This window comes from Meriones unguiculatus, chromosome 6, assembly GCF_030254825.1.
Source record: "Meriones unguiculatus strain TT.TT164.6M chromosome 6, Bangor_MerUng_6.1, whole genome shotgun sequence".
NCBI classification, from domain to species: Eukaryota; Metazoa; Chordata; class Mammalia; order Rodentia; family Muridae; genus Meriones; species Meriones unguiculatus.
In genome coordinates, this window is record NC_083354.1 from 137,129,169 (window position 1) to 137,145,587 (window position 16,419).

At 38.8% G+C, this 16,419-nt stretch overlaps 1 protein-coding gene across 2 annotated transcripts in view; it reads right to left on the reverse strand.

Moving 5' to 3' along the window:
* Fut9 (fucosyltransferase 9) overlaps nucleotides 1–4,302 on the reverse strand; it is a 214,343-nt gene extending 210,041 nt beyond the window's left edge. Inside the window, exon 1 of one of the 2 annotated variants that reach the window (XM_060386075.1) lies at nucleotides 4,173–4,302. The gene's annotated coding sequence lies outside the window, so the exon portion shown is untranslated. The remainder of the gene's footprint in view (nucleotides 1–4,172) is intronic. The other variant, XM_060386076.1, reaches the window with a different exon arrangement.
* Between the last annotated feature and the right edge of the window lie 12,117 nt (nucleotides 4,303–16,419).

Consider the following 16,419-nt stretch of genomic DNA (forward strand, 5'->3'; position numbering starts at 1 on the left):
ACATTTAGATAATGCAATGTTGGTCCACGTGATGAGACTCAGGTATCTACATATATTAATTCATTTTCCTTTGGAAGATGATAGTGATGAGTCACCATGTCCAAGAATGCATCTGGCAGTTTATTATTTAGTCAGTAATAATGACGGCTCCTCATTGATATATTCATTGACATTCCCATTGCCACATATCAGTGAAGAGAAATGTACAAGTGCCAGGATTTTTATATGTGGTCTTGAACTTTATGACACAGATTTTTCTTCCCAGACTACTATTCAGTCTGTGGGGGACAAACTTCAAAGTGGAAAATAAGCACACTGATATTTGAACTTTGTGTTGAAATAAGGATTAAGTAAATACACAAATGAAGCTCCACATTCATTTCTGCTCCTCCCTTAAAGAAGCCAGCATCTGCTTTGGGGAATGTCTTTCAATCCACTGTTTATAAATGTTAAAATGGAAAATATCTGTGGTATACTATTATTATAAAAGAACCTTACACCTTATAAGTGCATAAGTGATAATTTAATAATAAAATATGAAATATTTTAGCTAATCTACGATTTTAACATGTTTCATAAGCTTTACCAAGCAAGTGTCAGGAAGACTGGTCATTAAGGATTAAGCACTGAGATGACCCTGACTCAGTACACACCTTTTCTCATTTCTTTGACACTGAAACTGAATTATCCTGTTATTACCTTTTTCAGAAACACGCCATTGAAAGATAGACACAGTACAGATAGAGGAAACCTAGATTCTAATTCTGAATCTATTAATTGCTTAAGATACTTTGGTAAATCATTAGTGAAATAATGGATATGGAATGTCCTTCAAATTCCCTAATCAATATCAAATTCTATGAGTCATTCCATTTGCAATTAAATGAGCAGAGGTCTATTTGCAACAGCCACAAGTCACACCACAAAATTTAAATGTCTTTCATTGTGTGCCTTTGTTTTGTTGTTTTGAGTGAGCCACTCCCTAAGTAACCCATGCTAACCTTGAACTCATGATCATCCTGCCTCAGCCTTCCAGACACTGGAATTACAGGCATGGACCATGAGATCCAGCAAAATGCTTACTTATGTAGGAATCATAATCACACTACTTCAAAAACTGTGAAACTGGCCAAATCATGATGCTAGTGTTGAAATGATCTATCTTTTGTTCTCTAGGAAGTCTTGTCATTTATTCTTTTATACACCGAGGCTAGAAAGAAAAACCGCAAAGAATACTTATACAGCTGCTTGCTCTCCATTTTATTAAGTGTGTTTTGAACTCATAAAATTTGTGTGTTTTAATACCTAGACTCTTCTGAATTAAGTCAAATGTAAATGTATATAAAACTGAGTAAGACATTCACCAATGTAAATAAGCCAGCATGTGATAGTTAGCTTTGTCCAACATTATAAATTTAGGTATTAGTTTATAGATTCATTTTCCAAAGGTTTGGTTTTAAATTTGTATAGAATTTAGTTCAGTTAAATAGATTACATGAGTTTGTCTTTGACCTTCTAGTGAAAGAAACTAAATAACCTCATAAAAAAGAAAAATGTTGCATTTTTATTCCTGAAATTAAGTATGCTTAAAAAAAAAAAAGTCAAGTTGGAAAATAGCTGTTACCTAAAATACCATCATAATAGGAATTGTGTTCAGTTATCCTCACTTGAGTAAAGGTTTCAAGCCACTCTTTACAGGTTCTCTCTATTTCCCCTCATTGCATCATTTTCCTCAGTCTTTTTCTCTTTTTACCTTGCACTTTCAGTAAAATCAACTTATATGGAACATAGGACTAATAACAACTTGTTGATGAAATTCTTATGTCATTTACATGATTGTTAATCTCTTTTGCCAGCAAATACTTATTTATACCTGTCCTCTTGGTGGCAGATAATTAAGAGCATCATATACTCAACAATGATCTATATTGGTGTGCCCTCCTCATCTGTTATATTTGGTTATTTTGTGTAGTACTAACTAATTACAGGAACTTTAAATTCAGTAGGATCTTGGCTTCCACATAAGAATTCATAACAGAAATTTCTACCATACTTTATGACAAATTAATTTGCATGTTCATAGATAATTCTGAGACAATTTTAATATTGTGACATAATTAGAATTATGTTAGAATACATTGATTTGAACTTATCCTTACCACAAAACCAGGATGGTCAGCATTGCCCCTTGCTTTATTTTGTTCAGTGGTGATGTGTCTTTTTGTGAAGACTCCTTATTGCTGGATATGCTGTATACACCATTTACCCTGCTACTACACAAAAGGTAAATACCTCCAGGGGGAAAATTTAAAGATCCTTTGATTCACCTTCTATGGCCTATTGCTCACAAAGCATGCCAAATGTGACTATCTGTAGCAACTGCAAACTTAAATACATAGTTTTGAGTATTCTTAGCATAACTGTAAGTGTAATTAGGCACATTTCCACATTTAGAAGTTAGTATCTCTGGCCCCTGTGATTTTTGATGCAGCCGAACACAATTACTGAAAACCACTTCTGGTCACTTTGTTTATACCCACAGCACAGGAGAAAAGGACTACAGAGAAAGCAAAATTAAGTAAAATGCCTGATAATGGAAAGGTGGATTTTTTAAGGCAATTTTTGTTAAACAAAGTGAACTCTTCGTATATTTGATCAACTTTCCCTTCCAGTTTTATGTATATCGAAAATTTTTTCAAGAAGAGGACTGAACACATCCTCTGCACCAACTTCAAAGGAGAGGATGGCAGTTCAAGTCTTATTCTCCTTAGGTTGCTCATAGTAATACCAAAAAACTTATTCACACAGTCCATCATTAGGCAGGGTACATTTCAAAGTTTCTTAGATTTCTTTGAATATCCCTAACTGTCTTCTTCAAACATTAACCCTGTGTTAAGCTCTGTGTGGTCAAACTCCACCTCAAAATTAATATTTTACAAGTTGTTAAATGTAAATTCTTAAGTTGTGTGGGACCTTATTTTATGAGATAAGAATAGAAGAATCTTGAATAAAAAATGCAATGTTTTAATTCCCTCCTTTCCTGTTCACGGGTAATCTCAACTCCCTTTCTCAGATTCATTCATTGAACACAACACCTGTTTTCGCTCAAGCTAACCACAAACAAATGATAAGCTGCGTTCGGGAAGCTCATACAGAAATACCCTAGAGATGGCAAGAGACTAACTATACTGCACCTGAGGCGCGTGGTTCCCCTCTCAGGCTCTAAACAAGAAGAGAAACACTAAGGTCTTTGGCTTATGGGAATTTAAAAAAAAAAATGTATATATTCTAAGTGCCACCTTGTCCTCTTTCAAGGAAAAGCTTCTTATTTTCAAAGTTGCTGAGTTTTGGGTGGCATAGCTGAGGGAGATTCGCAACTCAGCTATGTAAGTGCTCTGCTCTCAGACCTGAAAGGAAGAGAGATTCTGGGAAAAACAGGTAAAATAAGGGGCCTCCCCTGTGCTCAGCCAACAAGCCCGCAGACAAGAAGGAATCTAAGCAACATAAATAGTTGTGCACTTTGAAACAATGACGAAAAGTTTAGTCCCAAAAGATCTGCTATTTTTATCTTTCTCCTCTCATGCTTGATCATCACCTGAACAGTCCAATCCAGGTGCAGAGACACAATACACAGAAGGCAGGATCGCCTCGTGGCGGTGTCAGTCTTGAGGTGAGTGTCAGAAAATCTGGGAGGCAGCATCAGATGGAGGGAATGAGGTCAGAATTCACTAAGACTATTCACTCTGAGAAGGAATGAGATGGCAGGACCGGGGCTCTGTGGTCAAGCTTTAAGGGGAGATGGCTCAGGGTAGGACTTTGTGGCGAAACCTGGGCACGCGGCAGAAGGTGGAATTCAGAAAGACGTGGGGACAATGAGGTCTGCAATGACCCTGTTTGAAGTGACGCCAGGCGGGGGCTATCTGCCATGGGAGTGAGGGTAGCAGCCAGAGGGCAGGAGGGTGGCAAGGGAATAAGCGCTACAGCAGCTCTCTCTGGAAGAGAAAGGGTTCAGGTTCCCGGCTGGCGGAGTTGAAATCAAATGTCCCCGGGGACCTGCCAGAGACCCTGTGCCAGGAGGACAACCAGCAGGTGGTCAGGGTGCCTCTCTAGTCTAAGAATGTTCTCTGGGCGCTCAGCCCTGAGCCTGACCCCCTGGACTCTCCGGTACTCACCGATCCCAGCAAGGGAAAGCGCCATCCAGGGCGCGTGAGGGCAGCGCGTCGCGGGCGGGACGAAAGCTGGAGGCGGTGGCGGCGCTGTCCTAAAAGCAGAGCTGGAGTCGGGGGAAAGCCGGGAGGCGAGAGCGGCGGCGGGGGCTCAGGGAACCGGGGGCGGGGAGAGCGGTGGCTCCAGAGCTGCAGCGCCCCGCGCTCTCTCTGCCCATCTCCCGGGCTGCCGAGGTTGCTGCTGCCCAGAGCAGTCAGTCGAGGGGGAGGGGAGCAGGCACGCGGCAGGGAGGGAGAGCAAAGAAAGCGGGGAGGGGGAAGGGATGTGCGAGGGGAGATGGAGATGATCACCGAGAGTTGGGAAGAGAAGGGAGGAGCATAGCAGCCGGTGCAGGTTCCCACCAAAGGAGCTCTGAGATGAGGCTGTGGATCTTGCCCCAATCCCCTGCTACTCCATGCTTCCCCTTCGCGCCCTTTCCTTTGGCTCTTCCTTTGGTGGCGGTGTCTGGGAGTACCCACGCTCCGCTGCGGATGCAGTTTCAGCAAGCTGCCTCTTGTGCTGAGCCGGGAGGCTGCAGAGACACAGCTCTTCGCTCCAGGCCTACAGCACCTGTGCACTCACACGCAGTCGCTGGTTCCATTGCTGCAGCTCCCAGTTGCGGACTGTCAGCTTGTCACTCTCTTCCACTCTCCTTTTCGGTCAAACTGAGGTTCTGTACATGCAGCAGCCACATCTGTGGAGTTCCCTATTACTGATTGTTTCTATGGGCGCTATTTGGCACAGGCAGTCCAGACAGAAGGCGCCAGCAGGGAGCTCAATGTGGGCAACCTTCTCTGTCCTTTGAATCTGCTCTCTGGTCATGGATGAAGGTGTTTGTCCTCAGCTGGGGTTGACCACCTAAAGTCGGGTTAAAAAGGAGGTGATTGAGTATTTGGAACCACAGTCTCAGTGATTCAGGAAGGTCGTAAATGTGAAGGGCAGTGCTGCTCAGTACTGACTGTCCTCTTTAGCTGTCATTAAAATACAAACAGGTAGGTAGATAGGTGACAGACAGATAGCAAGCCAGGGCTGACCCTTCATTGCCCCTCATCCCATTTTTCTGGAGACAGGCTCCACTTTGGACTACAAATCAATCTTCGATATTTATTCTTGAACTACAAAGATCCAAATACATATAGAAACTATATTTATTGCCTCCTACACTTTCAAGAATCAGAAAAAGAACTCACATACTTAGTAAAGATAAAGACAGTCATTATTGATGAATTCCTATGAGGCTTGACTTTGTTTCATAATCTTCACATGCTAACTGGAGCTGGCCACAGGCAGGGAGCAAATAGATTGTGTGTGTGATGACACAGGTGGAGAAAGAAGTCTAGTAAAACTCTCGTAAAATAATACAGGAAGTACTCCTGTATTCCTCAATTCCTTACCAGAGCACTGGAGAAAAGTGTGTGTTGTGTGTGTGTGTGTGTGTGTGTGTATACCAAGCATGTCCACATGCTGCTTTCCTTAATGTAGTAATCTTCATCTGCTAAAGGAACTTAGTCTCTAAAATAATTTAGACATTTTATTTTACATAATTATGTCTTATATAACAAATGTACTCATATTAAAATAAATCCTCTCTTAGTTATAAATGCAGTGTGAAAAACATTTTAATGCCTCAAGCCAGCCTTAAATATTATTGAAAACCCTCTATCTCTGTATCTTTTTACATGAATAAAAGTTAAATTTCAGTGATATATTAATATTTGATGATGTCTATGACTTGTCAGACTCTTCCTATGAACATGCATGCCAATGAAAATATTTGGTTTCATGTCTGCATGGTCAGAATATGAGAAGCATCTATTCAGTAAGGGCCAATGGCCCTCACACTCCAGCTTCAAAAGGCGTATGCTGTTGGGTCCAGATATGCAGCAGTGCACCAGATAAAACCACCTAGTGTTAACTACTTAAAGAACATAGAAAGAAAATGACTTATTGGAGGAAGGTCTTGTATACTGTGTTTTCAGATGCTGATTTCAGTGCCCTGAGATCTGCTTACTGCCTTGCCCTGGGCATTGTTAGGTATGTTGAACCATCTCCTGTATCTATGTGAAGTAAGAAATAGTGCCCAGTTACTCCTGGTTGGTTAAGGAAGTTGCTAGGCAGAAGAAAGGTAGGCAGAGGGAAGTTTCCAGGGCTTGGTGTGTCAGAAGCGCCCTGAGGAGAGGAGAAGGAGGTGGACAAAGATGGAGAGGAGACAGGAGGTCACCATGGGGTAACCAGGAGCACATGGCCATGAGCAGCTTGCTCTGAGGACTGGCCTGATGGAGCAGAAGCAGTCCAAAGTGAACATGTGCAACTATTTTGTATTTTGTCTGAGAAGCAGTCAGGATGGCTTAGAGAGTTGATACCTGCCCAGGTCTAGTGCTTTAAAGCTTATTGTAAATCTAACAAGTTTCTGTGTCTTTCATTTGGAAAATAGCTAGTTTATGAATAACTGATGCTATAATTTCCTGTATTAATTAATATATATATATATAATTAATTAATTTTACAATGGCTAATGAAGTTTAATACCCCACTCAGGACTATTGTCAAAGGTGAATGATAAAGTTTGCAAATGATAGTAACTACTTAATCAAAGAGTGTTTTTTGAGAATTAATAAAAATTAATAAAAATTTCCTCAGGTATGATTAGGATATCCCTCACGTTTTCATTTTTCATATCATGTTTTATGTAATTTTAGTATAACTGAGAATTTCATATGTGCAAACAATATATTGTGTTATTATTAACCACCACTGGCAACCCTAACTCCTTCCATAAATCCAACCCTAGCCCACCTGAACTTCATAAAATTTGATTTTGTTTTTCATAGCTGTTGTAGTTTGAATGAGAGTGGCCTCCACAGGCTCATCTGTTTGAATAGTTGGTCTTCAATTGTTGAGACTGTTAGAAAAGGATTAAAGAATACGGCCTCGTCAGATGAGGCACGTCACTAACGGTAGGTTCGGGTTTTAAAATCTCCTGTCATCCCTAGTGTACTCTCTGTCTCTTGCTTGTATGAGATGTGAGTTCTCATATGTGCCTGTCATCGTGGTTTTGCTTCACCATCATGAACTCTAATCCTCTGGAGAACTGCCCTAATTAAACACCTTTTTTACAAGTTGCCTGGGTTTTGGTGTTTTATCACAGCAGTAGAAAATTAGCTAATAAACCACCTAGACAGATTTATACCCATGGATTTGAGGCCATGCACTAGAATATGGCTGTCCTACTAGGGGGCATACCCTTAAAGAAAACAGACTATCTTTCCTCCAACTGCCTTTGACCATCAGCTCCTTGGGTAGGTAGGGTTGGGAGCTCATGCTGACTTGACTGGGAATACTGCTATGAGAGCACAACTTCTGCAAGCAACCACAGCTACTATGAGTTCATGACTGCAGTGATAATGCCATGTCCTAGAGACAGTTTCTCCACGAGCTTCCAGACTCTGGACCAGTCATAACAGGGCATCTATATTACACCTCATTATTTTTTTAATAAGATAATTTGCCTTTGAGAAATGTTTGCGATGTCTCCTCATATTTGGTGCATCTCAGCAATTGCGGTACTTTTGCAGTCTGATTTTATGGTTGTGAACTGGAAACTAGAATTCCTTAAATCTAAGCGAAGAGACAAAACACAAAAACACACTTAGGCTCTCACTTTAGCTTCCTTTCACAACCATGTGATCCCCTGGAAACAAGAAAGATAAAGAAGAGGAAAATAAAAGGTAATAGGGCATTCAAATTCTCTTGTCGAAAAACTTAGTTTTTAATTCAAATTTTGGATGAATGAAAACTTTCACCTCCACCATAGCATTCCCTCTTTCCCCTTTCTGCTTGCGTCTCCATTACTGTATAAACATATCATGTACTACAATAACATAAACCAAAATGATCTGATTAATAAAATAAAAACTCCTTTGAATACCTTGGCAATTACTTAATTGAAAAGAAACTCATTTGAAATTTTCTGAAACTGGGAGGTCTTGAGAGTCTATGAACTGTTACTGTACACTTGGTAGGAAGTATCTAATGCAGTAAAATCAATACTGTATTTATAGAACAGACATTGGATGAGCACTCTGTGGTCCAGTTCTATGTTAAGCAATACAACAATGAAGGAAAGTGCTAGCTTTGCCCTTGTAAACTTATTGTCTAATGATTCAATAAAATGGGTCAGTTAAAAAATTATATGATAATGGCAATTATAGTATTTTTAGGTTTAATGAATAAATATTTAATAATTTAATTATAGTCATTAAGATACCTAAGAGGTAAATGAAGAGTGATTACTAGGTTATGCTGCAGTGAATTTATGCATAAGCTGTGAAGAGAAAAGGGAAAGAAGAGTTATAAAAAAAGAAAGAAAGAAAGAATTTAAAAAATAAAAGAAAAAGCCAAACTCACACACTATGAAAAAACCAGACAGTTTGTTGACAAGTGAAAATTTGGTCAGCTACAACTTTTCTTTAAATGGGTGTTTGTTTTTATTTGTGGTAATTTATAGAATACTATCTGTAAGATTAAAGAGAGCTCTAAACACTACAAATGAGTTACAGTATATTTTTGATACCACTGGCTATAGGAACTAAAGCTGATGTGGAGATGAAGCAGTAAGCTTCAGCTTTCCCTTATATTCCCACTTAACTTTTCCAAGGACACAATGAGAAGCCTACCATTACCAAATCACATAGATGAATGATCAAACTACCAAGATCAAATGTAAGTGTCACAGGGGATGGAGATGTTAGGGATGTTGCAGGAGGAAGATCTGAGAATGATCCCAGTGGCACCTATACTTCAGAAGCGAATTTCTTTTGAAAATGGGAAATTTATTTTTCTTGGCACAATATATTCAAGAACAAGAACTGGCCAGTGGCTACAAACAAAAAAGGAAATAAAAAAACACAAGCCTCACAGGAGTCAGCTAAGGCTAGCTACTCACATTAGCTTGAGAAGCAAGCATTTCTTTCTTCCCACAACCTCCTATAGATGCAATACCACCTGCAACTCTCTGAAGTAGGATATGAAATGATTAGATAAGAGCACTGATTGCAAACAGCTGTTTGTTCCTTTATTGGTAACAAAGAAAAAACTTTGGAAATCCTTGGTTACTATTTCCTTTTCTCACTTTGATGAAAAACATGTTGACTTAGCTATTAAATAGATAAAAATGACACAGTATCAATATAAAAACAAAATCATTGAGAGGAGATGAAATGGGCCAATTGTTGAAATTTTTATACCATAAAAAATGTTGCTATGGAGAAGTTAAAATATGGTTTTAATATTCTGACATGAATTTTTATAAAGGCACAGCAAAGGAATTGACTCTAAGAATGACATACAGAATTTCACAGGCATAATTTCAAGATTTTTGAGGAGATTATGAGAAGATAGTAACTGATGACAGAGCTGGAAGAGTTCAAAAAAGCAGTGGGGAGATAAGGACCAGTCACAAGTTAGGACAGAAAAATGGAAGAATATACATAAAGTAAATATGGAGGTAAATTTTAAGGGTGGGGACAGAAATGTAAAATAGTCAGGAAAAGGATGAGGTGAAAAAAGCAAACCAAGAGACAAAACAAGTTCTAGAAGATTAAGAATTGGTAATAAAAAGAAAAAATATTTTTAGTATATTAAGAAAACTTTCTTTAAAATGAAAGATTTCAATTTTCATGTTGGACAAAAATGATTACAAGAGAAATTTCTCAAAAATGATAAATGCCAGCTATAAGAAAAAGTTAAATAATAATAATAAATAATAATAATAAATTTTTCTTAGAAGTTATTATTATTATTGCTATCTTAGAAATTTTACTTCTTTTCATTTCATTTCATTTTTGTTTTTGTCTTTTTTTGTTTTCCATATGTCCTGGCTGCAGTATCCTATTGTGGTAGGTTTTCCTCCTGGCTCCAATCTTCTGGAATAATGATTCATGAGACTCAAAATATATTTAGAAATAACTAGGCCATATAGGTAGCTTGTAAATTAAAATACACTCTGCCACATGGCTGGTTACCTGTGCTCAGATATCATGCATCTGTCCTCCTCACATCTTCTGGGACTAATCTCCTGTGCCTGGCTCTATCCCAGAATACTTTCTGCCTACTGGATGTCCCACCTTTCATTTCACCCTTTCCTATAGGCCATGGGTTTGTTGCTGTTGATTGTTTGTTTGTTTGTGTTTGGACAGGTGATGCATCCATACACTATACAAGTTATTCTCGCTACAACATCCCCTCTCTCTACTCTTTCCAGTTCCTGTCTCCACACTTTTACTTTCTCCCAGATCTATCCCTCTGTTTCCCTTCACAAAAGAGCAGGCCTCCTAAGGATATTAACTGAATAAGGCATAACATGTTATAATAAGATTAGGCACAAACTCTCATGTCCAGCCTGGGATAGGGAACCCAGTAGGAGTCAAAAAAGTTTAAAGAGTCAAAGACACTCTCACTCACACTGTTAAGAGTCCCATAAAAATGGCAGATAACAACCAGAACATATATGCAGAGTACTTAGTGAAGACCCATGTAATTGCTGCTTCAGTCTCTGTGATCCCCTATGGATTCTACTTACTTTGTGTCCTCGACCCCTCTGGCTCTTCCAATTCTTCCTCCCCCTCTTTTACTCAGTTACCAGAACTCTACCGGAATGAATTTGATGGAGATCTTCAATTTGGGCTTTGTCTCTGCCTAATGTTTGGCTGTGGGTCTCTGCATCTGCTCTCATCAGATGCTGATGAAAGCCTCTCTGACAATAACTGAGCTAGGCACTGATCATGTTTATCTTTCTTGGTATTAGTTACTTCAGGATGAATTTTCCTAGGTCCATCTATTTGCCTGACAATTTCGTAATGTCTTTTGTTTTGTTTTGTTTTTTGAGATAGGGTTCTCTGTGTAGTCTTGGCTGTCCTGGACCTACTCTGTAGACCAGGATGGCCTAGAACTTACAGTGATCCATGTGTCTCTGCCTCCCTGAGTGCTAGGATTAAAGGCATGTACCACACCTAGCTATAATGCCATTTTTTTGACAGCTAAATAATACCCTGTTATGTAAATGAACCAGAACTTCTTTATTCTTCTCTTGACAAGCATCTAGATTGTTTCCAGTTTCCAGTTATGAAGAAAACCACTATTAACATAGTTGAGCAAGTGTCTTTAAGGTAGGAGGAGTGTTCTTTGGAAATATGCTCAAGAGTATTGGGTCTTGAGGTAGAACTATTCCCAGTTTTCTGAGGAACCACCATAGTGGTTCTACAAATTTTTGCTCAGAACAGCAATGGAGGAGTGTTCCCTTTGCTCTCTTCATCAACATGAGCTGTCACTTTTGTCATTAATCTTGGACTTTCTGACAGGTCTACCATGGAATCTCAAAGTAACTTTGATTTTCATTTCAAGGAAAACAATACTATTCTAAAAACTTTTTTTCTGCCAATTCCACTAGTGAAGTACAGTCATTCAACATCAGTGGACAAAGCCTGCATCAAGACTAAGAAAAGAATGTCAGCTATAGTTTTCTTTTATTCTTTTTAGCTAAGTGCCCTTCAAGTATAATGAGTACAAACAGTTTTGAATTTGTGAGAACTCCAGAAATACTATTCTCAGGAATCTATCTTTAGAAAAATCACTAAGTTAGAAAACAAAATTTAGCTTTCTAAGATAGATAAAAAGAAATATGCTGGATAACAAACTGGTTGTTCAAGTTAATAAATTAACAGATTTTATCTACTGGTCTAAATTTATAAAAAGTAAGAAATAAAGCAATAGAATAGAATAGAAGCTTCATTGATCCATACATTATAAAGTGATACATCTAAGCAGTCTTTGAAAAAAAGATAAGAGAAGATAGGGTATAAATGTGATAATCATTTATGGTTAGAAATCAAAGAAAATCACTTAAGGCAACAAAAAGCAATCAAAATAATAGCAAAAAACTATATCAAAGGAGGGAGACAGGAAAGAATAAGAAACATTTTGTGTGTATACATGCTCCTACATATTTGTGTGTATGTGTGTGCGCACGTGCACACACATGCGAGCGTGTATAGCTGCGTGTTCTTGCACACAACTGATTTTGTAAGCCATAGGTTGACATCATACATCTTCAATTCTCTTCACCTTATTTTTGAGGCAGGATCTCCCACTGAACCTGAAGCTCAGATTCTCAGCTAGAATGGTCAGCTATGTCCCTGAGGTTCTCAAAGCTCCTTTCTCAGTGTGCTGGTATCATAAGTATGTGCTTCACACTATGCTAAAGGATGCTATGGATCTGAACTGTGTTCTTACATGGGTGGCAGGTATTTTAGTGACTGAGCTATAGCCCCAGATCTAAACACTTGATACTTATCATTGATTGTTTTAATAAACTAACCTAAACAGTCTATAAAAATAGATAATAGTGCTCAGTTTATAAAGGAATAAATTATAAAATGACTAAGTTCAAAATAAAAAATTTCATAAATTTAAAACAATAATAGAAAATAAACTGTACTGTAATGAAAATTCATACCTGTAAGGAATAAAGGCAGCATAAAATAATATGGCATTATGAAGAATAATTATTGTTCATATCAATTTATATAGATGTATTTCTATTTCTATACTTATATACAATGGGAAAATAAATATTTCTAGATTTGATTACAAAAAAATGTTTTATTTTTCCAGTAGGTGAATTCAAATAGATGGAAAAAGAAAAGAATGGGCATACTCAAAAAGAAGTAATGTAAAAATTATAAACAACCAGAGACAAAGTTTCATGCACCAAGGCCAAAATATGTTCAGCAAAAAGAAAGATGTTTCAAAGTAATAAAATAGGCCTTTTTCTAGTGTAGATAAAACTAAACATTATGAATATTTATGTGTTCCAGATAATAAAACACTGACATTACTACATGAGAAATTATAGTATTCAGAGATACTTTCAAATGAAATTTTGAAAACATCAGTTAAAATTCCTAGATAAAATGTAATAGATGAATCATAGTAGTATATAAATGTGTCATTACTATGTATCTGCTACTTTATCAAGAATGTAAGAATGTTTATAGATCAGAATATATATTAGCATGCTTCATCATTTGTCTTACCTATAAAACAGAAATAAAATGTTTGCACTCAGCTTACATGATTTTTAGAGTAAGGATTAGTGTAGTATTCACACACTGAATCTTTAGCAAAAAGGCTGGCATGGAGGAAGTCTCTGTTAGAGTTACCTGCTGTGTTTATTAGCATTCATATGGTACTAAGCCACTGTGCTGTGATAGCAGAATCAATCCTTCCTTCTTTTTCCTGAATAATGAACTCTTTGTGCTGCTTTATTAATGTTCTGTCCTCATGTTTTGTCCTGTCTTCAGTTTTTATCACTGAGCTTTCAGTTCTTTCGTTCTTCCTGCATTATTATCAAGGTCCTGCTAAGAATAAAAATAAATTTGAACATCTAGGTTTCTTAATTTTAATCCATAATAGTAATATGTGAATGAATTAAGCATTCTCCTTTTCAGAACAGACTTCAAAATTGGGTTGTTGCAATACTGATGTAGAGTTTTCTAACCACCTGCTGAATCTCCTTCGTGTGTTCAAAACATCTCCCATATTAGCGTGGGACCCTACAATGATACACCATTGTCACTTCAGATGAACTGTCTGCTTTAGGACTCACTGCTGAAATCATTCATTGTATGCATTTTGCAATTTTATAAAGATATGTGTCCATAAGAGTAGTACAGTGCATAATGGCTTTATTGTTCTGAAACGTCTCTAAGATACATCTGTGCCTCCCTCCTTTCTTCCCAAACCTTGACAGCCTATTTATTTATTTTCCAAGATGCATTGCCTTCTCCAGGCTATTTTATATTTGAAATCATGCATTTTGTGAGTTTTCCAGACTGGCTTCTTTTTTTGACTCATTCATATTCAAATTTTATACACGTCTTGTAGTGGCCATGATCTCATCTATCTTCCATTTTGTTTTTTGTATGCACCAATAGTTTAGAAGTTTAAAATATAAATAGAAATTATGGTTACTTTAAAATGTTAGAATTATAAATGGATCTTCTATAAAAAACCATATACAATTACTGAATGGGTATTGTTTTCAACCTCTTTGATTACTGTTGAGTATGATTTGTGATCATATGGTAAGAATATGTTTAGTGTTGTAAGAAACTAAAATTTTTCTAAATTTGCTGGGAGATAGTAACTGAAGATTTGCTGAACTGACATCAACTCAGGACAATGCACTTGACAGCTGTCCCTTGAAAACAAGAAGATGATGTTTGCAGAGCTTTAGCATAAAACTGCCATCACAGTCTCTTTTGCCTTACAGAAGCTGTTCAGTTTCATGAGGTCCCATTTATTGATTGCTGATCTTAGAGCCTGTGCTGTTGGTGCTCTGTTCAGGAAGTTGTCTCCTGTGCCAATAAGTTCTAGGCTTTTCCCCACTTTTTCTTCTAACCGATTTAGCATATCTGGTTTTATGTTGAGGTCTTTGATCCACTTGGACTTTAGTTTTGTGTAGAGTGATAAATATGGATCTATTTTCATTTTTCTGCATGTAGACATCCAGTTGAACGAGCACCATTTGTTGAAGATGCTGTCTTTTTTTCCATTATATGGTTTTGGCTTCTTGTTAAAAATCAGGTATCCATAGGAGTATGGGTTTATTTCTGTGTCTTCTATTCTGTTCCATTGATCCACCATTCTGTTTCTATGCCAATATCATGCAAAGTCCAGGAAATCATATGAAAGAAGGGGAAATTAGTAAGACCTGGAGAGGACAGGAGCTCGACAAGGACCAAATATATCTGGGCACAGAGGTCTTTTCTGAGACTGATTCTCCAACCAAGGATCATGCATGGATATAACCTAGATCTTCTGCTCAGAAGCAGCCCATGGCAGGTGAGCTTCCTAGTAAGGGGAACAGGGAGTGTCCCTGACATGAACTCAGTTGTGGAGAGCTGCATGTGCCGTGCCCTAAAGATGGCACCGGTTTCTGCCTTCTGCCATCCCGGCGAGTGCTCTCGGGATAAACAACTCCTTATCGGCTGTGGTGTATCTGATGATCTGCCGTCTACCTATCCACACTTCCCACGTGGCTTCCTGGGATTGGTTGGCTCCAGGGTACTTATTACTGGGGAGGGCTCTCCCTGGGTGGGGTCAGAAGATTGCTCAACCTTCCTGAATAAACTACTTGGAGAAGAGTTCGTGTGCCGTGCCTTCCTTGCTGGTTGAGGTGGTCGCGACAAGTGGTGGCCCGTACGGGGAAACTGAGGACTCAGAACTCCTTGTAGTCAGGGCAGTGCACTGGTAAGTTCCCAAGGTAAGTTGGGACGATAAAGTCCGTGGTAGTTGCGGCTAGCTGCTCTTGTCTGTAGACCAAGACAGAGCGAAAACAAGTTCGCGGATCAGGGAACCGAAAGTAAGACATGGGCGCTTTTCCTTCGCACCCAATTTTTCTAGCTCTACAGGAGCTGCTTCTATCTAAGAAGCTCAAGCTAAAGGTATCTACCTTAGAGGGATTCTTAGAGGCCTGTGACACGGCTTCCCCATGATTTGCGGTGTTGGGGGATCTTACGATCTCTTGTTGGGAGAAGTTAGGACAAGACTTAGATCTAGCAAAGACAAAAGGAACTTTGAGGCCCGGGGTGATACCTGTGTGGCAACTTGTCCAAAGTTGCCTGGAAGATCAGAGGTGTTTCCAAGCGATAGAGGAAGGGCAAGCAGCATTAGATCAATTGAAGGAGGAGAGGTCAACTAAGTCGGAGAAATCCTCCGAGGCTGAGAGCCCTGGTTCAACCTGTAGTTCAGATAGTGAGTCTGGGGCGGAAGATATCGAAAAGGAAATTGAGGAGCTTATAGCAAGACTGGAAAAAACAAAGGTTAAAGAAAAGAGAAAGAAAAAACCCCAGAAAAGGGGCAGGAGGATCAAATCAGGACTCCCTCGCCCCCCCCCCCCCGCCGTATAATCCACTGGAGGGAGGCATAGGGAACATGGGTTCCAGTCAGACCAACTGTCCGGAAGTTTGGCGCCAGGTACGTGCTGAATTAGCACTGGCCTGCCCTGTGTTCCAGGATCCACAAGGAAACAGGGTCCATGAGCTTCTGGATTTTAAGGTGATTAAGACCCTGGCAGAATCAGTCCATACTTATGGGGTTTCTGCTGCCTACATTTTTCAAAGAGCACCCTGTTATATTTCCAAGGGTCACCTC